Consider the following 22563-nt stretch of genomic DNA (forward strand, 5'->3'; position numbering starts at 1 on the left):
AACATCAGTGGGTCATCATCATCCTATTCAACAGACTCAATGTTTGAAACAGGTCTACCAGATTGGAAGAACTCAGGCCTATGAGAGACCCTTCCATTGCGACTATGCACCCTATACTATTTATCATTTACAGGTCTACTATTAGGAGTTGATTCTAGAACCACAAGGCTTTGTATATTTCTTAAAATTTCCCTATCATTCATATACCTTAAGAAAAGTAGCATGAATTGACACTATCATAGTTTCTCGAAAGAGTAAACGTGTACAATTTTATCTGTGAGTCTAAATTCCTCGCTTCTTTATCCAATATATGGGTCGAGATTCCTCAATTCTTAAATGGTTTAGATTTGGCCTCCTGTCATGCCACAATTCATATGGAGTTTTTGATACTACCTTAATTGGCACATCATTCAGAATATATCAAGTCGCCTGTACCGCATATCTCTAAAAATAGATTAGTAGGTTCAAATAACTAACATTGAACGAACCATGTCTAAAAATGTTTGATTCCTTCTCTTTGACACGTCATTCTGTAGTGGAGTATTCGGCGTCGTTAACTAGGATAGAATCCCATTATAACCTCCCAAACCAGGCCTAGACGTTATGGCTAGATTAGGAAGGCTACATTAGCCACTGAAATGGCTAAGCTAACTTACGTTACTTTTGAAGACTTTAAATAAACTCATTTTAGAGAAAATCATAGTTGCACTTTGAGTTAACTTAAAAGAATTCATTCATTAGGTCGTGTATACTTAAGATTCATTTTATTGTTGATAGTGTTATTTTAGAAAAATTGTTTGCTTGTCGCTCTTCTTTTTAAAAAAACTCGATGTTAAACTAAAACAGCAGAAAAACCATTTTTCAAGTCATTTTGGAAACTTAGTTGCCTTATCGATTTGTTTTTAAGAAACGGTTCCTTTGCAATACAACAAAAATTGGGGAACAATATAAAATTTTACTTAAGCCCAATATCATGCATTATTCAGTTATTATGCTTGAGTAATACATGCATGAAAAAATCCCCAAATGAAAAGTTACCAAGTCATAGATAAAAAATAATTAAAAAAATACAAACCAAAACTAATAGAAATTTATTAATACTTATTAAAAATATTCTGAGGTCCAAGGTGATTCTCTGAGTGCTGAGTCTGGTCCTTATTTCAAGGTTTACTTGAAAAGTTAAACACTATTGGGGGTGAGCTTATGAAAAGCTCAGTGCGAGTCAAACAATTATTTAAATAGACAAAAAACATAAAATACGGTGAAACCTATTAGCATTAAGAGAAGAATACAAAACCATCACTGAAACTTCATATCATTACATAGCCATTATCAGTATCGATGTCAAATGGTGTATGAGCATGGGTCATCATTCATTCAAGTAACAATCAATAATTCCGACACCATTCAATACAACAAAATACAATAGTAGGATAAATCAATAACATTCGAATATGTCATGCACATAATGCAATGCAAAAAGGTTTCTACCTATACCATCCGCTACACACCACGAGTTCCCCGAAACCCATCATCCGAACTTCAGAACATTATGGGCTTAAGCCCATTGTGGTTAAAACCACTGATAACAATATGCAGAAAATTTTGTCAGTAAAAATGCAGACAAACTACCAGTTAAAATGCGATAAATTGCCATTCCCCTCTATACTCCAGGTGCAGTGCACTGACTACGAATAATGCAGACTTAATATGCCGCTGGTACTCCATGAAACTCCTCCGTCAACAACAACATCTTAACCCAATGCATATGCAATATGTCACACAATCTCATACATAATCATATCTCAAGACTTTTCACATTCATTTGACATGCTCAACATGTCCTCAATAATAACATACTTTCAGTAAATGGAAACAGTGTTCCAATCTTTCATATTACCATTGTGTTGGTATCAATCAATATCGTTCAATTTCACCTACTTTGCGGATTTCCATTGTGCATATATAACACCCTTTTTAGTACACAATATAACAAATATCTCATGCATTCAAATCAAACATAAGCTTAATATCTCAACACATTGTATCATTCAGTCAAGTATTCCCATATCTCATAACTCAAATATGCAATTATGAACTCAATCAAACATTCATACTATCAAACTAGCAATTTTGCAAACATGTCAGTCTTTTAAGGCTCGAAACATACCTGGTTTGGCCACTCACAGAATCAATAATTTGGCTATTAAGTCAATCCAATCAGCAAGATAATTTATCAAATATAACATGATATTTAACATTTTCAAACAATTTTATGAGTTTAGGACCCACACCTTATTTTTTGTTTCCTCGCAGCACACTAGTGAATCTTTCAATTTTCCTTAAAAATTCCTTAAACGAATGAAAGCCAAAATTCAGTGTAAATTCAATCAATTTACCATTAAACCAGCCCCCAAACACCCACTTATGAGTTCAAACCAATCGTTAAAATTATAACTATTTTATGAATCCAAACTAGTTAGATTCCTTACACTGTATCGATGCAAACCGTACGTACAATCATTCTTCAAATTTATAGATGATTTGGAGCGTTTGGGTCAACACCTAATTCAATAATATACTGGAAAATCAATAGCTAATTAATGATTAAATTCCTTCATTTAATCAATTCATAAACTTTACCAACAACTATGTCGGAATAACAAACTAGTTACCCTTAATTGCACTTACGCTTCACGATTTGTGGGATCCGAATGGCCAATCGATCAAGAACGTTTTTACCTAATTGAAATGGGTTTAAAAGCTGATTAGGAGGGTTCAAGAACTCAAATTAATTCTGTAAAAATATAGGCAAGAACCAAGAAAAAAATAGCCCCCTTACTTGCACATAGGCGCACGCACCACCACCCATGGTGGCCAAAATTGGGGCTGAATTTTAAAACGATTTAAGATCTCGTTAAAATTTGGAAAAAAAATTTAAATCATTTAAAATCCACCAAATTCCATATCTATAAATTTTGGTTTTTAATTGACAAAATTAATCAAGAAATTTAAGAGAAAAGAGACCTTACACAAGCTAGTCGAGAGAAACGACAATGACACTTTCTTGGAAATGTTTGAGATCGATCTTGGAGTTCAAGATTTCAGATTTTGGGCTGATTTAATTAAGGAAAAATTAAATCAATATGGCGGGGAATATGTTAACAAATCTTGTGACAAAATGAAAAAAATAAAAAATGATAACACTAGGTGTAGGTGACGACAACAATAGAGGAAAAGGAAAAAAATTAAAATCAAAGAGAATGAGAGGGGGAGAGGAATGGCGAGGGCAATGAGAAGAATAATTAAAGGCTGATTATTAGTGAAAATTAATATTTATACTTAGGTTAACTAGGCTTGGATGGCCCACACATTAAAACAAGGGGGTTTTGTAAAAAAAATTAAATTATTTGCATGGGAATGGAATTGAAGTTAGGACCTCAAGGATAAATTCATTAATGTTTAACCATCAAACCAATCACTCATTCTTGATATAATTTTAAAATATTTATTTTAAAAAATAAGACATGTCACAAACTAGGGTTTAAGGCAAAATTTGCAAAATAATAAAAATGGTGAGAGAGAAGGGATTTGAACTTGGGTTTCAAGGAACATTTCACTAACGCTTAACCAACAAACCAATACCTCACTTGTTTCCTAAAATGCATAGATAAATTTCAAAAATTAAGGCATGACCACTCTTTCTCAATTCACAAACTTGATTCTACTAACCCTTAATTTTTGGGATGTTACACCCATTCTCTGTGAGGTACCCTAAAAAATCATCTGATAAATATTCCCCACCTTGATTAGACCGAAGTGCCTTTGTATGTAAACCTAGTTATTTCTCCACTTTCATACGAAACTCTTTGAATTTATCAAAGGTTTCACTCTTACGGTGCATTAGTTACACATGCCCATATCTAGAATAATCATCAATAAAGGTTACATAATACTCGTAATTACCTTTCGCACTAACGCTCATGAGCCCACATATGTCAATGTACACAAGTTCTAAGGGTTTCACGGCCCTCGTTCCTTTTGCATTAAAAGATCACTTAGTCATCTTAACTTCTAGGCAAGATTCACATCGTAGAAAATCAAATTCTTTAAGCGAACTTAAAGTGTCATGTTTCACAAGTCTAGGGATTCTTTCTTGGTTAATATGACCAATTCTCAAATGCCAAAGGTACGTCTCATAGAGTGAGAAGCTTTAAGTCTTTTATTCAAAATTTTAGTCAATAGAGATTATTTAACATCTATCCATTACAGATAAGTTTACGATTTCTATATATTGCTATAATATTATTAAAAGTCACAGTCAAACTGCCTTTATATAAACATGCAATAAAAATCAAGTTTCTTTTCAAACTTGGTACATAGAAAATGACTTTCAAAATAATCTTCCTAAAATTATCAAAATAAATATGTACATCACCCATTACTTCAACTGCCACAGTTGTCTCGTTTTCTGTCTGCAACTATAGACTCTTATCTCTAAACGAGCTTTTATCATAAAGAGTTTCATACATTTGCCTTTGTTGGCCAGGTATTGCTTCCACTCTTTACAGTTTTCCTTGAAGTGTTCTTTCTTACTGCAGAAGAAGTATTTAGACTAAGATAAGTCTTTAGGCTTCCTGTTTATCTTCTTTTCCACTTATTATGGCACGAAAACCTTAGCCTTGCTTTTCTTAGCGTGCTTTCCCTTCCCTTTTAACGAAGAAGCGATAGCTATGTTTGCTTCTGCTCTTCAGATTGGTTGACTGTCATTCAATATCAACTCATAGGACTGTAACTCATTCATGAGTTGTGTAAGCATCAATGTCTTGTTTCCAAGGTTATATGTGGCCCGAAAGTCAGCAAAATCCTTGGATAAGCTCTTGAACACCATCTAAATCTGTGTTTTGGTCCAAATTGGCCTCATTATCTGCAGTCTTAACAAAGTTTCCCATAAGAGTAATCATATGGTCTTTGACCGAAATGTTGAGCTTTTGCTAGTCATTCATTAAACTAGTAATAGTCGACTATCGAGCCAAGGCAACTTTACCTCCTCCAAACATGTCGTCTAGTTTTTTTAGAACTGCTTTGGTAGTCTTACAACTCTCCAGTTTCTTACAAAGGGTGTTGATAACGCTTGCTAGCATATAGCAAGGAGTTATCTCATCAGAATCCTCCTAGTGTTTTCTAGTCTCAGCTTGAGTAGCCAAAGGGCACTTATTATTAATAAATATTTTAATTTTCTCACATCTTAGGACAATCATTAGGTTCCTTTTCCATTCCGTATAGTTATTTTTGTTCAGTTTGTTCTTAATGACTATATTTAATAAGAGAGTAGGTTACATTTACGAACTAAAAATAAAACATTCGTTCATTAATATCTTTGTATTAATAAAATATTTGAAAATGTTTTGCAACATTACGATATGAATTGGGATGATGCATGTGTCTAACATTAAACCTCGAAAACATTTGTAAGTAGTTGCAACGATAATTCCTACACTCATTGAATCAAGCCATCGTGGGGTGATCATAACCAACTATTAAGAATATAGATTTCAATCCAATAAGTACATGGACCTAATTCCTTAGGCATTCACACATGCTAATAATCGTGTAACATTTGACCATCACACTAACTAAAGTAGAGCCTCGTGAGAAGTTACTTAACTAGAAGATCTTGAGTGTATAACCATCAACTTAACACCTATCGTATCTTGCACCACAGATGAGTCATCATAGGATAATCTCACAGAGTAATATGTTGTGACTTGTTCTCCTCTTTGAAGACAAAACTTCTTGTTATATCACATGATAATACCTACCACTAAGGTCGGTCAAACTATCATACAATTACAAGATAGTTCTACTTACTTTTAGGAAATCTCCTTAGTGAGGTCCACATGAAAATCCTATTGTGGGGTAGTTAAATTTTCATTTCATCACAAAAGACCACTTATAGAAGCCATAGACCTTGCTTAGGAACCTTCTCCCACTAAATATTTTAAAAGCATGCAACATTTTTAATGTTCGGTTTCAATTTGTTGGATCTAATGCCCTGACTGTAGTATATTCATTAGTAAACTTATAATTCTTTTTTAAACAAATTAATTAATAAAAAAATCCATTAATTATATTAATATACCTTGTATCATTGTCCACAAATGGTTTTTGCACACAAAGAAAAATGGAAACAAATGTTACTCATTGGTTGTCTAATGTTTAAACTAATATTGAGTGGTATTACGTGGTCGGATTGTGATACAGAAAAACAAATTGTATTAGAATATTAGCCTAAACATATCCTTAGTTTAATCGAAAATGAGCAAACCAAAGACTGATATGCTTTCTATCAAGTCCAATTGAGGAGATGTTTTGTCTTGGGCATCAAAGTGGATGACTCCCAGAAGATAGAGACATAGATGTGACTGACTGGACTGACAGTAAATTAGATTGGACCTAAGAAGAATAGATCCTAAATCCATTTATGGATTTATTCACTTGTAACATTCATAGTGTGGCATACCTAAATCCCGAGTGGATAACGGACTATGTATGTGTAACTCGTACACTTTGATGTAAGTAAAAGCTTAAGCTCAAATAGATAAGGAACCGAAAGCTAATGTGTTGGGTGTACGACTTCTGCAGTATGTAGCGTCATTCACAGCAATGAAATTCATAGCTCAAAACATGGGTAAATGATATCCTTTCATTGGCATTACATGGTTGATGAAAAGTAAACGTGGTAATTGGTGATTCATCTTTGTGATGGATGACTTGATCACTATTTGATAGTGATTTAATTTCATAAAGGAATTTGTAATGTTTACCATGAGATAAAATAGGATCATATTGGGATAACGGATATTATCTCAAAGGTATTAAAGATATCCTATAAGGGTATCACAGTTATGACAAGGTCATTGAACAATGACTAATTAAGTTGCTTTCGTAATGGTATGTCGTTGGGAAGAGCTCAGTCATGATACTATAGTAGAATGAATTATGACTAAATGAGTTTATAATTAATAGGTGAAAAGCTAAAACTTAATTTTAAATCATTTGAGCCTCAATTTCATATGTACAATTGGTTTTTTCACTAGCTCGTTGAAACCAAAAATGAATTGCATGACGAATCAGATGAACATAACTGAATAGAAATTGTGAAATAGAGAAATGAAAAACATTCAGAAATGATTATGGTTTTCTCCAAAATGGAGAAATGGAATTATTTGGAAATGAATGTGGTTTTCTCAAAATGGAAATGAAAAAGAGAAATGATTCATTTGAAAATAAACATGGATTGCTAAAAAATGATCGGAAGAAAGAGTTTATTGTTTTTTAGCTATTTTAAAGCCTGAAAATGAAAATAAATCATTTGATCAAACAGAACAAGTTGAATGGTGAAATATTAAATAAATTTTCTCTGAAATTTTTCCAAGGGTATAATGGTCATAATTTTACTGAAGGTAAAATTGGGATTAGAAAATTATTTAACTAAATATAAATATTAAATTTTATTTTTGGGAAATAGAAAAATAGAATCAAGTTGGATCAGGTTACAAAGTATTGGTTCGAAAAGTTCAAGAAATACTCGTAATTGGACTCGATATAAAATAGGCCCAAAATCTCCTCATGAAATATAGAGGGGCGGCAACCCTAGTAGGAATACTAGGGGATTTCGTCCACCCTACTCCTACTCTAAGTATGAAGTTGTTTTTCTAGTTGAAATAAACTTCTACAATTCAACAAGGGTTGTACTTTCTCTTCCTACAAATAGATGGCACCGGTTGGGCTATTAACATACAACTTTAATATATTGTTACTCTACCGAAAAATAGAGAGAATTTATTTTCAACTATTAAATATATATTTTTAGAATAACAACTCTACCGGTTTCTATTAAATATATTTCTAGTTTTTGTGTTTGATTCGAATTCATCGAGCCCACACTCGAGGAAATTCATGGTACGAGAATAACATATAAGATCATTGGGTTGAAACCTGTGAACGGCAAAGATCCCTTTATCCAAAAACATAGGTACAATTTTGGTCTAAAGTTTATTGCTGTAAATATCACAAACCGGGTCAGTTTTGAATTTTTTTTTATTTTGCTGTGTAAGAATTCATTTTTAAACCGAATTTTTTCCAACAAAATCATGAATGATCAATATATGCATGACAAGTACATGTGGCATTCTTCCCTAAACTATAAGACATGCTTATCATACATATGCATGGACATACATTCACAATCAAATAAATATCATCATGCTTATCAAATTAAAAAAAAAAGCATAAAATTTAACTGACCCTAACTAGCCAAAGTTTTCATGATTCTATCCTAGAAAAAAATTAAAAAAGAATTACAAAATCCAACCAAAGCATACTTTTGGGTCTTCTATTTTGCCAATATAGACTTTACCTACGGTATCGGTTCACTTTTCCATCGTCACAATCTTTCCGCCGTAGTTTTCGTGTTGTCACCGCCTTCCACCACTGCCAGGCCGTCGCTGAAACATCGTTGTCGGTCGCCATCAGGCTGTCCTAGGTCGCCACCAAACTACCGTCAAACCACCATCACTAGCCACCGCCAAACCACCATTAAACCACCTTCGATCACCATCAAACCACCATCGACCGCCAATAGCCACCATCGTTGGTGATTTCCATCAACCTCCATCATTGGCTCTTGTCGTCAGACCATCGATAGCCTCCTATCGTTAAACCACTGGAACGATGGAAATGTGCAAGTGTACATAATTTCAACAAGTAATAAAGTGAAAAGTAAATGTCAAGTTATCGTACCCATAGGGATAGTGAAAAGAATTGTTTTTTAATGCAATTTTAAAAACACTTACCAAAATCCATTTATCTCTTGACTATATCTCTATGTTAACTTAATCGATTAAACAAATTTTAATAAACAAATGTGTTAATGCACATACATACTTATGAAATTAAAATAATCTCTTGTACATATCTCTATGACAATTCAAACAATTAATTCAATATCATAAGCACATAAAAGATTACGTGAGGTAACAATGTATTTCTACCATGAAACAGTTTAATCACAATAGTCTTGCAAGTTATATAAGGATAATGTATCGTTAGATATGTTGCTAATTTAATCATCACTACCTTAGATGATTAAACATACACTGATTAAGTATCGTGTCAATTAACTACAATTTCAATCCATTTAAATAATTAATTCATTAGTTACCTTAAAATTGTAATGCAAGAATAACTTAGTGATGGTTTTACTTAATCAAACATCTTACCGAGGCCTATAACAACACAAACACAATTTCAATAACTCAAGTAGACGAAATGCAATCCACCTAACACGAATTAAATTAAAGTCAAATTAATTAAATTAAACATATCAACATCACAAATATTCATAGACATGTTCATAACAACAATAATAAAATTAAAAGGGTAAGGAACAAGAATCAAATCCAGTATTTCTCCAAGGCTTGACTAGTTTTGTAACACCCCAAACCCGGCCTAGACGTTACGGTCAGATCTAGCGTGTCACATTGAAGTGTCTTTCGAAAGATTGGACTCGTTGGTAAAAGTTTGTTTCTAGGTTTAAAAACCCCGTAATTATTATTTAACAAATTATCTAGCCAAAACATTTGCCTTGTTGTCTGCTTTTGAAAACTCTAATTTTTAAATTTCGTGTCTTTAAAAGTAGTAATTATTTTAAAAATTCGTCATCTCCTAAACTAGCAGTTTAAAATAAGTAAGAAAGAGCCCAATTAAAAATTTAAACAAAATTAAAGGCCTTATTACATAAACAAAACCCAACATAAACATTAAATTTAAATGAAAGCAAATGTAAAACTGCTGCAGTTGTGTGGCCACCTCTGAGTCCCTCGCAGCACCAAATCGCCTAAGACTAAGGATTACCTGCACGGTTAAAAGAAAATAATGAGTTTATGAAACTCAGTGTGTAATCCCCTATCAGTCAATCAGTATACAACAAGCACTGACAGTCTAGGCCTGAGCCCTATTCAGTAACAGTACAGTGTGGGCCTTAGCCCAATATAGTAACAAGGTAGGCCTTAGCCCAATATAGTAACAATGTGGGCCTTAGCCCAATACAGTATTGGTACATTGCAATAATGCAACCCATCCCAATCCAGCAAACACACCACTCCGTACCACCAACAAACCATGTGGGTATAAAATTGACGCACCTAACCAACACACCAATATCGCAGCAAAGCTGCTAGTAAAATAAACGGCATATAGCCATCAGTAGGTCCAAAGTCGTCTTGGGCAACCCGTGCAACCTTATCAGTACGGTACGCTTCCTCCAAATATAACAACCCATCCGCATGCAATATGTCGTGACATAATATCGTACGTGTATGCAAAATGTCATGCTCAATCACAGTCATACATATCATAGAGCAAATCAGTCATAACATAAGGGCATAACAGTCATTTCATCTTATAGGGGTATAACAGTTATTTTACCCTATGGGGGTAATTCGATTATTTTACCTTATAGGGGTAATTCGGTCATTTTACCCTGTGGGGGTAATTCAGTCATTTTACCTTTTGGGGGTAATTCGGTCATTTTACCCTATGGGGGTAATTCGGTCATTTTACCCTCTGGGGGTAGTTCAGTTATTTTGCCCTCTAGGGGTAATTCGATCATTTTATCCTGTGGGGGTAATTCGGTCATTTTACACTGTAGGGGTAATTTAGTCTTTTTACCCTGTGGGGGTAATTCAGTCATTTTATCTTGTGAGGGTAATTCGATGATTTTACCCTGTGGGGTAATTTGGTCATTTATTTACCTCTTGAAAGGTCCGCAGTCACCTCGAGCGACTCAGGTAACCTAAATGGTCATAACAGTGTAAATGGGCCCAAGTGGGCCCACACACTCGTGCGGCCCACTCAGCCCAGATTTTTCCACGGCTATGGAGTCCATATAGCCCAATGCAGTATTTGCTTCAAATCGTGGATTAAGTCCAGATGGGGCCCACAAGCCTATCGAGCCCACATGACCCATTTTGGCCCAACGTGGCCCATTACGGCCCAAGCCCATGAATTTGCTCATGGAGGCCTCTACAGTCAAATGCCCATGTTTCGCGGGTTAGGCTAGCCACACGAGCTATCGTACGCATGTGTGGTCTCAAACACCGTATTTCTGGCTTTTCAGCTTTTTCCGTTCTACAGTTGAATGGGGTGTTTACACACCTGACACGATTTTTTGTACGCAAACACTCCTGATGTGAACAGCACCTGAGAACGACAATCCCATGCCAAAATCAATCATGACTTAAACTACTGCCATTAAGCCAACAACAAACGATCTCTAAATATATTGCTTGCCCCAACCATTCCGAAAGATGAAAAGAACTATCCTACAGGAAAACCCCGTTCGTTACGATTTGTTGCTGCCAAAACAAAATTCGACACAACAGAGAGTTAGGAACCTCTCAAAAAAATAAATAATAAATGAAAACTTCTCCAAATCAAGTGGGGCATAACCCTCTTACCGAAAGACTTACCTACCGACGCAGCCAACGTTAAAAAGACAGAAGACCGTTTAAGGAAGAAATTGACAGAAAAGAGAGAATGAAGAGGAGTTTTGGCAGAAACAAGGAGAAGCAATCGCCAACAGAGAAGAGAAGAGATTTCGGCAGCAACATAAGGATATTGAAGTCAAGACAAAACGAAAAAAAAAGATGTGGGTAAAAAAAGGACAGAATTCGGCTATAAAGGCATAGGAAAAATAACAAAAAGGAAATATGGTAGAGGAGGAAGAGAGTAACGTCAGACTTGTTGGAGGGATTCTGGGAAAAAAATGAAACTGAATTTGGGGAAAGAATTATTTAAAATCAGATATTCCCACAATCTCATATTTTCTCCTAAAATCTCTCCAAATATCCCTCCTCAATTCTCTCTATGACCAGTTCAAACTCTATTTAGCAGTATTTCAATCCAACTCTACCACCCACACGAATTAGGCAACAAAATAATTACTCCCTTTTTTGATGTGCCACCACTCGAACCTTAGACCCCATGTACACTCCACATGCCCCTTACCACTAGACCAACAACTCCTTTGTATCATATTTTAACCACAATACTTTAAGAACCTACTATCTAGATCCAAGAATTTTATTCACTTAAAATAAAAAAATTTTGTATAAGCCAATGCTTGAAACCCTGACTTCTCAGACACTTCCAAACACTCCTAAATCTCTTAACCACCGAAGCATACATTCATTTATGTCACTTTCTTGCACAACAAAATATTTATATGCAGTCTCCTATTTGTTCCCTTGTTCAAAACCTATTTCTTCTAGGCCCAAAATTTGGGGTGTTACAAGTTTGCTCCACTACTCCTTCTCCGCTTGTTCTTGTTGAACTGAGGCTTCCATTAACACTTGAATGTTGCTCCAAATGGTGGTTGAAGGACTCTTTTTCAAGAGGTGAAATCAACAAGGGAATGGGGAAGAAAAATAAAGAACAATGAAGAGAGAAAAGTGAGAGAGAAGTGAAGAATGAAAGGTTTTGAGATGTGTTTGAAGTGAGTAGCCAAGGGCGTATTTATAGGTTGAGAAGGCTACTAAAAATAGAAAAAATCAGCAGCCATAGAGTCCCCCCATGGCCTCCACAGATGTGGCAAGTTTGAATGTTTCAAACTTGCTATTTTAAGGTAGGGGCAAATCTAGAAAGGCATAAATAGTGGAGGGTTTGAATGCAAATTAAAGGAGTCTTCAAGGGCTATTTTGCAAGCCGAATAATCATCCAAATAATCTGGTTGGGTCAGCATGTGGGACAGCTTTGGGCTGCTCAGTGCTCAGTTGGATCGATTTTCTCGGTTTAGCTTAACTAGCCCCTTTTCATAATTAATTAACAATAATATATTTAACCAAAATTAAATTGGATTAAAAATAAAATTAATTATATTATGAATTAATATTCATAATTTGGACTGTCTTCGGTTGAAAAATTAATTCACCTCGATAATTCAAAATGGCTTCTCGGTTTTGTGCTTTTAGTAGTGTCTGCCGAGCTGTTTTTCGCCCTTTGTGCGAATATATTGAAAATGATCAAAATTTATTATAAAAATAATTAAAATTCAACATGTTAATAATTTAAGTACAATTTAATTATTTTATAATAATTATATATTTTTCGACAAGAATTTTACCAAAACTGCATGAATTTGAGTTAAAATGGGCATGAAAAAGTGTGTATATTTTCATGTTTCCACACCCCCAAACTTAATTCATTGCTCATCCCGAGTAATGCACAAATTGAAAAGAATTTTTTTAGAAACACCTTTGAAAATTTCCTTCAAAACAACGTTCTTCCCAGAATTATGAAATTGGTATACTTATGCTCAAGAACAAGAATTTTGAGATTTACACTACTTAAGTATACATATCATTCAAATTAATCTCAATTATTCTTATGATAGAAAAAATAGACTAAATGTTTCCTAATAAAGACATGTTAAATCCCTACCAATTTGATTTTATTCTCTTATTCAAGGTTAAGCTGCAATCATTAAGTTTAACTTATGCTTTCATATGTTGAACATAGCAATTTCTCTCAAATAATGTAGGTAGCATTGAAACTTGAATCAGTAGGTCTTTAAAAAGACTGTAACGTGGCTAAGCTAGGGGTAGGTAAAAGATAGATAAATTTAGGCTAAAAACCCTAGACTCAGCTTGAATTGGACCTTCAGAATAATTACCTTCAATACACCAACTTACTTTGCTTCTACATGCTGTTTTGCACATCTATTTTCTTTCAAGTACATATGTTCCTTCTTTTCTTTTCTCTTCTTTTTTCACAAGCATTTTGTTGTATGTACTACAATATTTTTAACATTTGATACTTCTTTTCAACTCCCCCAAACTTATTTTCAAAAAAATATTTTGAATAGTACTAAGTCTAGTGCTTGGGACAATTTAAAGATAATTAAGAGAAAAAGTGATGGCCAAATATTGCTTGGGTTCAAATAAAATTAGGTCATGTAGTCTCAAAGTTGGGTGTCAAAGGATAAAAATTCATCAAGGTTGGCTTGAAAGACTCAAACAGTCCAAACAAAAGATGACTAAATCATTTTCAACATTCTATGCGTCCTAGGATTTCACCTCAAGAAACTACTAAGTCAATTCTAGAAACTTAAACTTTCATGCATGCCTAACTTTCCTAAGGAACTAAAAGATTTTATGGTATGATTTGCATGTTTTATTAAAATAAATTTATCTCATAATTCAGCTAACATAACAATTATTGAAATAATCAAACTTTATTTATACTAAAGTTTATCATACTTAACAAAATTTCAAATTTTTGAACAAAAATATCCTAATCATAATTAAAAGAAAATTTTATTTTGAGAGGAAGTAATTTCAATTTTTCGGTCCCCCTATTTAAGATGAACAATGTCCTCATTGTTAAAAGTGAATAGATACTATACACCAGGTAGGATAATAGAAAAGAAGAGGTGAATCAATTTGACTGCTTAAGTATCAATCTCTCTCTAGATCCAATCCTAGACATGTATATATCTATTGTCACACTTTGTACTTTGCAACTTGTTCATTTTTATTTATGATTCCCACCTCTTGTTTTATTATGCAAAAAAATAAAAATTCTTAATAAAACCTAATCCTAAAATATTAAATAACCTAAGAACGAAAATAAAGTAAATTCAAGAACCCCATTTTTTATTTATTTGTAGATCCCTTCGAATTCGATTCATCTTTTGCTCAATTTTCTTTGTTCTTGCATGAATCACTTCGCTCCCTCTTCGATAGTGGACTCCATGGTTAAAATATGAAATCTAGAAACTCAGGCACAAAAATAAAAGGGTCATTGAATATTTTCGGGAGAGCACTTCTCATTGAGTCATCTCGTATTTTTGAATATCTTCAGTAAGCTTGTTGTTGCCACTGCATATGTTGCATTATATCCATCAACTTTGAAAGCTCATCTCGAATGTCTGTGCGACGTGATTGAGTCCTGAACATTGAAGTTGAGATGTCAGGTTTGATTACTAGTTCCATTGGTTCTGCATTATCAGGGATTTTAGCTAACTGCATTGGTTCGATCTCTGTGGGATCTTCTTCTTCTTCTTTTTCAGGATCCAAACTTTCTTCAACTCGTTGTTGTAGAACAGAGTCTCCGGCTTTTTGGTAGAGGTTCCAATCTATAACTATGCCTTGGCTATAACCTGTCTTCTTTACGTTTGTAAGAATTTTAGCTTTCAAGCACAAAATTATTATCATAAAGGGAAAGTAAGCTGGGCTAGAACATCTAGGAATACAATTCCGCATTTCTCTCAGGATAATTTTCCCACATCAATGGTCTTTCCAGTTAAAATCGAGTATATTAAGACCATTGCTCTAATGAAATTGTAGTCCCATGTGAAATAGGCATAAGATTGAATCGAATGAAATAGAACCATACCTTCGCTAGTGGTGTCAAATATTCTCTACGACAAGTGTGAATTCCTTGCTTTGACACAGTCCACTTAGAACCTGGAACTGTAAGTTCCTCGAGAATTTCTTGAAGATTTTCAGACTCAATACTTCTCATCATGGAAGAATATTCATCGTCTTCGAAACCAGGCAATTCAAAGAATTCATTAATAGCATTTAAGGTTATTGGTACATTGATTCCTCAAATAGAAACTTCTGTTAATTCGTTTGAGGTCAAATTTGCATAAAATTCACGAACTAACTCCTCATCTGCACTAGGTTTTTTCTCACACAATAGCTCCCACTTGAGAGCTTTAGCAATTTGTCGAATGCGCGCCATGAAATTAATATAGTTGCTTTCTTCCAACGTGAAGCTTTTTTCTGAGTGCATATATTGATTCTTGAAAACGCTTTTGTATCTCGCTTTGGCTTCTTCACAATGAAATTTGTTTTTTGATTCATCAATTTGGACAAAGTCACAAGTTCTCTTACGAGGCATGAGTAACCTGAACATAAGATGGAAACAAATATTTTCTCAAAAATTTAATTAGTATAAAATATTAATAATTCAATAAATTGAAAAATTAAATAATTTAAATTTAATAGAGAAATTTCTCTTACCACCTCTGTATAAAAATTAATAACTCAAAGATTAATAAATATAAATCAAAAGAGGTCAATTTAGGGATGGTTGGAGGGTTATCGGCTAAGTGTGGGGTGTTGGTGAGAATAGCAAGGCTGGTGTGTCGCACGGATGCTGGGAAGCTGCTAGACGTATGGGTAGATTTGTAAGGGAGCAGCAGGGCCTGGCGTGAGTAGCTGTGCAGGCAGCAGGCAGTAATGTTAAGTGAGCAGCAGCATTGGTGTATGCGAGCTGGAGCTGGGAGCGGCACGATGCGCACGGAGCAGGACGTCCAAGGTAGCAGCAGCATGCAATTGAGGCATGTGCGTGCGGGGTGAGCTGTTGGCCGAATAGGGCTATTGGGTGGTGCTATTGCTGGTGGTTTTTGAATGCTAGGATTAATGGTGGAATGGGTGAATGAAGGTTAGTTTGATGAGTGATGAATGATAGAGAAGGTTGGTGGAATTTTTAGGGAAAAAGGTAAGAGTTTAATTAGAATTCTTAGAACAATTTAATAGTTAAAATATTCTAAGTTCTAATTCTACACAAAGTTAACAAGAATTAATAATTAATATAATGCATATTAAATTATTATTTGCTATTAATTTATTGAAATAAAACTATTAATTAAAATATGATTAAATTTAAACTAATCCTAATTCTATATAAAGTTCATAATAATTAATACATATTATAATAAAAATAAGTATATACTAGTTATTATCATCTTATTTATTAAATTAAATTAAAAACATTTATTCTAGATGCCTTTTGAAAATATTACAAAAGAGACATCTAATTTTTAATATTTATAAAAGAGCAACCAAAATTTGAAAATAATTCACTTAAGAACCAAGACTTAAAGAAAATTTGAAATTGAGATGCAATTAAGACTTGGATCAAAATTGACCATTTTATTTGAAAAACTAAAAATTTATTTTGCCATTGGGGAATAATTTCTCAGAATATTATGTTAAAATCAATTTCCAGGAGAGATTAGAGGAGTCACAAGCGGTCCCGCTTAAGTTCCAATCTCCTAGACAAAATTTATTTAAACATACTAATACCAAAAATATACTCTAAATCATTTATTTAAAAAGAAAAACAAGAAAAATTAAATATCTAATAAAATGAACGAGATTTGATCCTCTTCAATTTTATCCCCCAGTAATGTTTTAAGCGTTGAGCATTGACCCGAAAATTACCTCCCTTACTTTGAAGTTTGAAAACTCTGTATGGATAAACTTGGTGAATCGTAAATGGACCGGACCAACATGATTTTAAATTACCTGGAAAGAACCTTAATCTAGAATTGAATAACAAGACTTGCTGACCTACTTCAAATTCTCGAACTCGAATGTACTTGTCATGCCATCTCTTAAGTTTTTCCTTGAGTAATTTGGCATTATCGTATGAAAACATTCAAAATTCTTCCAACTCATTGAGTTGAAGCATCTGTTTCTCTTTAGCAAGCTTAAGATCCAAAGGCAGATGACAGGCTTTCCCAAAGACCAACCTATAGGGTGACATCCCTAAAGGCGTCTTGTATGTTAAACTATACGCCCATAAAGCATCGCCTAATTTTTTGTACCAATCTCGCTGGTTCGGGCAAACTACCTTCTCGAGTATGCCTTTGATCTTTTTGTTTGCCAGTTAAGCTTGCCCATTCGTGTACGGATAGTAAGTTGTGGAAACCTTGTGCTTTACTCCATGTTTGTCGAGTAACCATTTCAACCATTTGTTCACAAAATGGGACCCTTCATCACTGATGATAGCTCTCGGGGTTCAACCTTGTGAACACATGCTTCTGCAAAAACTTTATCACAACCTTAGCTTCGTTCGTTGGATATGCCTCAGCTTCAACCCACTTAGACACATAGTCTACTGCTACCAATATGTACTTGTGACCAAAAGATGGAGGGAAAGGACCGAGAAAGTCAATACCCAAAACATTGAATAATTCTACCTCAATGATGTTTGTTCTGGGCATCTCATTTCTGTTGGTGACATTTTCAACCCTTTGACATCGATCACAACTCTTTACGTAAGCATATACGTCTTTGAATAGTGTTTTCCAAAAGAATCCAGCTTGCAATACCTTAGTCGCAGTACATGTACCTCCAAAGTGTCCCCCACTAGAAGCTGAGTGGCAATGATATAGAATCTTATGTACTTCATCTTCTGCCACGCATCTCCTGACCATTTAATCTGCACACTTTTTAAACAAGTATGGTTCTTCCCAGAAATAGAACTTCACATCGTGAAGAAACTTTTCCTTTTGATGATATGTCTTATCAATCGGCATAAAACCACAAGCTAAATAGTTAGCAATATCAGCAAACCAAGGGGTATTATGGACATGATTTACCTTCAGTATGTGTTCATCTGGGAATGTCTCCTGAATAGGTATAAGTGGAGAATTCCCTTCTACGGCTGCAATCTGGACAAGTGGTCTGCTACTTGGTTTTCTACTCCCTTTCGATCTTGAATTTCTAGATTGAACTCTTGAAGTAGAAGTACCCATCGGATCAATCTTGGCTTAGCGTCTTTCTTGGCAAGTAACTACTTAATTTCCAAATGGTCCGTATAGACAGTCACTTTGGTACCTACAAGATAAGATCGAAACTTGTCAAAAGCAAACACAATAGCAAGTAACTCTTTCTCTGTTACCGTAAAATTCAACTGAGCTCCTGTCAGAGTCCGACTTGCATAGTAGATGGGATGAAAAACTTTGTTCCTTCGTTGGCCCATCACAGCTCCTATCGTGAAGTCACTTATGTCACACATCAATTCAAATGGAAAATCCCAGTTCGGTGTGACAATTATGGGTGCTAAAACTACCCAAATTTTCAAATCATTGAAAGCTTTTAAACACTCCTCATCTAGTTTGAACATCATGTCCTTCTCCAATAATTTGCATAAAAGGTTTAGCAATTTTGGTGAAATCCTTGATAAATCTTCGATAGAAACTTGCGTGGCCCAAAAAGCTCCTATCACCCGTTACAGATGTTGGAGGTGGAAGTTTCTTGATAACATCTACCTTTGCTTTATCTACCTCGATTCTATGTCTCGTTATTCAATGCCCTAGAATAATACCTTCTCATACCATGAAATGACACTTTTTCCAATTGAGTACGAGGTTTGTTTCTTCGCATCGCCTTAGTACCTTGGCTAGATTGGCTAGGCAATCATTATATGTATCTCCGAATACTGAAAAATCATCCATAAACACTTCCAAATATTTCTCAACCATGTCAGTAAAAATAGACATCATACATCTTTGAAATATAGTAGGTGTATTATATAAACCAAATGGCATGCGTCTATATGCAAAGGTACCGTACGGTCAGGTGAATGTTGTCTTATGTTGATCCTCTGGTGCTACTGTAATCTGATTATAGCCTGAGTATCCATCGAGAAAATAGTAATAGTCTCACCCTGCAAGTCTATCCAGCATCGGGTCCAAGAACGACAAAGGAAAATGATCATCCCTTGTCGCTTTGTTCATCTTTTGGTAATCGATGCAAATTCTCCATCCCGTAACCATTCTGGTTGGTATTAGCTCATTGTTTTCATTCTCTACGATCGTAATACCTTATTTGTTTGGCACGCATTAGATTGGGCTTACCCACGAACTATCTGAAATAGGGTAAATTATACCCGTGTCTAACCACTAGATGATTTCTTTCTTTACCATGTCCTTCTTGATGGGATTTTGTTTTCACTGTCCATCAATCGTCCCTTTTCTCGCCATCCTCCAAGATGATCTTGTGCGTGCATACAGATGGACTAATGCTGTACACATCGTCTATGGTCCATCCGATAGTCTTCTTGAATTGTTTTAATACTTGGATGAGTTTCTCTTCTTGCTCTACGGTTAATTTCGTTGAAACAATCACAGGCAAAGTAGAATTTTTGCCTAAATAAACATATTTTAAATATGAGGGAAGTACCTTTAGTTCTAATTTAGGTGGCTCATCGATTGACGCTTTTGGTTGGGCATAATCCTTATTCTCTAACTCCAAAGATTCAAAGCGGGATTACGGATTAAATCCCCTTTGATTAGCTTCTAGCAAAACTAAGTATTCATCCTCCTCTTCATCACTTAGAGGGTTTGATGTCAAAATTTGCTCCAACAGGTCCTCAACAAAGTTAAGTTCCCTATCCATCATTAATTCCTCTAAATCAGATACTGTAGGACAATCATCAATTTTTTTAGGAAAATGCATAAATTTAAAAACATTAATACCTGATCATCCTAAACATGCATAGTAAGCTCGCCCTTCTGCACATTAGTAAAAGTTCTTCCAGTTGCTAGGAAAGGCCTTCCTAGGATGATTAACACCTCTTTATCTGCTTCAAATTCTAGAATAACAAAGTCAGCAGGAAAAATAAATTTATCTACACGTACCAATACATCATTGATTTTTCCTTCTGGATGTGCTAAGAATCGATCTGCTAATTGAAGTGTAATTGTAGTAGGTCTAACTTCACCTATCCCCAACTTTCTAAATATTGACATGGGCATCAAGTTGATACTTGCACCCAAATAACATAGTGCCTTACCACAATATGTTGCTCCAATGTTGCAAGGTATGGTAAAACATCTAGGATCCTTCAACTTCAGGGGTAGTTTGTCTTGAAGATATGCACTGCATTCCTTCATCAAGCCTATCGTCTCAAATTCTCTTAGTCTTCGGTTTTTAGACATGATATCCTTCATGAATTTGACGTAATTCAGAATTTATTCAAGTGCTTCAACCAACGGTATGTTGATATGAAGTTGCTTGAGTACGTCTAGGAACTTCTTGAACTGGACTTCTTGTTTCTGCTTCTGAAGTCTTTGAAGGTAGGTTGGTAGAGGATTCTTTACTGAAACTGGTTAATTCATCTTCTGTGGCAACTCTACATCTAATGAAGTTGTTAATTTATCAGAATTAACTGGTTCAGAAGTTACCTTATCGGATTTTGTAGATTTTGGTTCTAGTGAAACTGGAATTTCAACACTCGGTTGAACTTCCATTGAGTCTTGAGCATCAGTTGGCTCCTCTTCAACTTCGACGGTGTTAGGCTTTAATGTATTTCGGCTCCTTAGTGTTAATGTTTTACAATTCTCCTTCCCTGGATTCCTCAGATTCTCCGTATCACTAGGTAAAGCACCTTGTGGACGGTTCCTATGTTTACTAACAAGTTGGCCTACTTGATTGTCCAAATTCCTTAGAGTGGCATCATTTTTTGCTATATACCTTCAATAGGTTCTCTAAGCTATTGGAAGGTTTAGCTTGAGTTGGTTTCCAAACTTGTTGGGGGAAAATAGGTGGCTAGGTCGGTCTAGGTTGTGCATAAATGTTACTGGTTCCAACCCCTTGGTTACTCCAGGAAAAATTCGGGTGGTTTCGCTGCGATGGGTTATAGAAATTGGATTGCAGTCCTTACCTTCTTCGATTTTGGTTCTGGTTACCTATGTAACACACGGATTCTAGGTTTGATGGACATTCTTTGAACAGATGTCTTTTGCCCACAATAGACATAGGCTACATTTGCAAATTGGTTCGGTGGCTGAGCTGTATAATTATTAAACCCATTAGTGGTAAAATTTTTAAGCATTAAGGATATTGAGGATACCTGAGATACAAGTGAAGTGCGAACGTCCACTTCATATACTCCAGTGACTCATCTTCCTGACACTACTCGATTGGTTGGCCATTGATAATTGTTACTGGAAATCCTCTTGATAATTTCATAAGCCTCTTTATAAGACTTAAAAATGAGACCACCGTTAGCAGAAGCGTCCACTACCATCCTCGTGTGGGCATTGAGATCATTATAGAACGTCTCAAGTTAGATGCAATGAGGGATTCTGTGATGAGGGCATTTTCGTAATAATTCTTTGTACCTTTCCCATGCCTCATACAAGGACTCATCATCCATTTGTTGGAAAGCAGTGATCTCGTTCCTCAACTTAGCAATCTTGCTAGGCGAGAAATACTTCATGAGGAATCTTTCTACTAACTCTTGCCACGTGAAAATTGAATTTGGTGGCAATGAGTTCAACTAGGCTTGAGCTTTGTCCCTTAGCAAATATGGAAACAGCTTTAATCATAGCGCATCTTCGGGTACTCTGGCTAACTTGAAAGAATCGCTCACCTCCATAAACAGTCTTAAGTGAAGATGAGGATCTTCAATAGGCATTCCACTGAATTGGCCCTGCTGAAGCATCTGGAGCATGACTGGCTTCAACTCGAATTGTTGTGCCTCGAGTCTCCTAATACCCAAATTAAGATCATGAAACATTAGAACGACATATTGTCTTAAAGCTCTATCCCTATCATCAACAATAAAGATAGGATTTTGAGTAGGGTTTACTTTGTTTCCTTGATTTGGATTTTCAAAGTTCATTTCTTCGTTCCTTCTCTAACTTGCTTGTCTTCTTCACTATCGAAAAGTTTTTTCAACCTCAGGGTCTACGGG

General features: G+C 35.0%; 1 non-coding gene across 1 annotated transcript; it reads left to right on the forward strand.

Moving 5' to 3' along the window:
* The first annotated feature begins 21949 nt into the window (after positions 1–21949).
* Positions 21950–22056, forward strand: LOC128042222 (small nucleolar RNA R71). Its single transcript, XR_008197426.1, has one exon. It is a non-coding gene; the product is annotated as a small nucleolar RNA R71 (small nucleolar RNA).
* Positions 22057–22563: the final 507 nt, after the last annotated feature.

The sequence above is a fragment of the Gossypium raimondii genome, chromosome 6 (genome assembly GCF_025698545.1).
Source record: "Gossypium raimondii isolate GPD5lz chromosome 6, ASM2569854v1, whole genome shotgun sequence".
In the NCBI taxonomy this organism is placed as follows: domain Eukaryota; kingdom Viridiplantae; phylum Streptophyta; class Magnoliopsida; order Malvales; family Malvaceae; genus Gossypium; species Gossypium raimondii.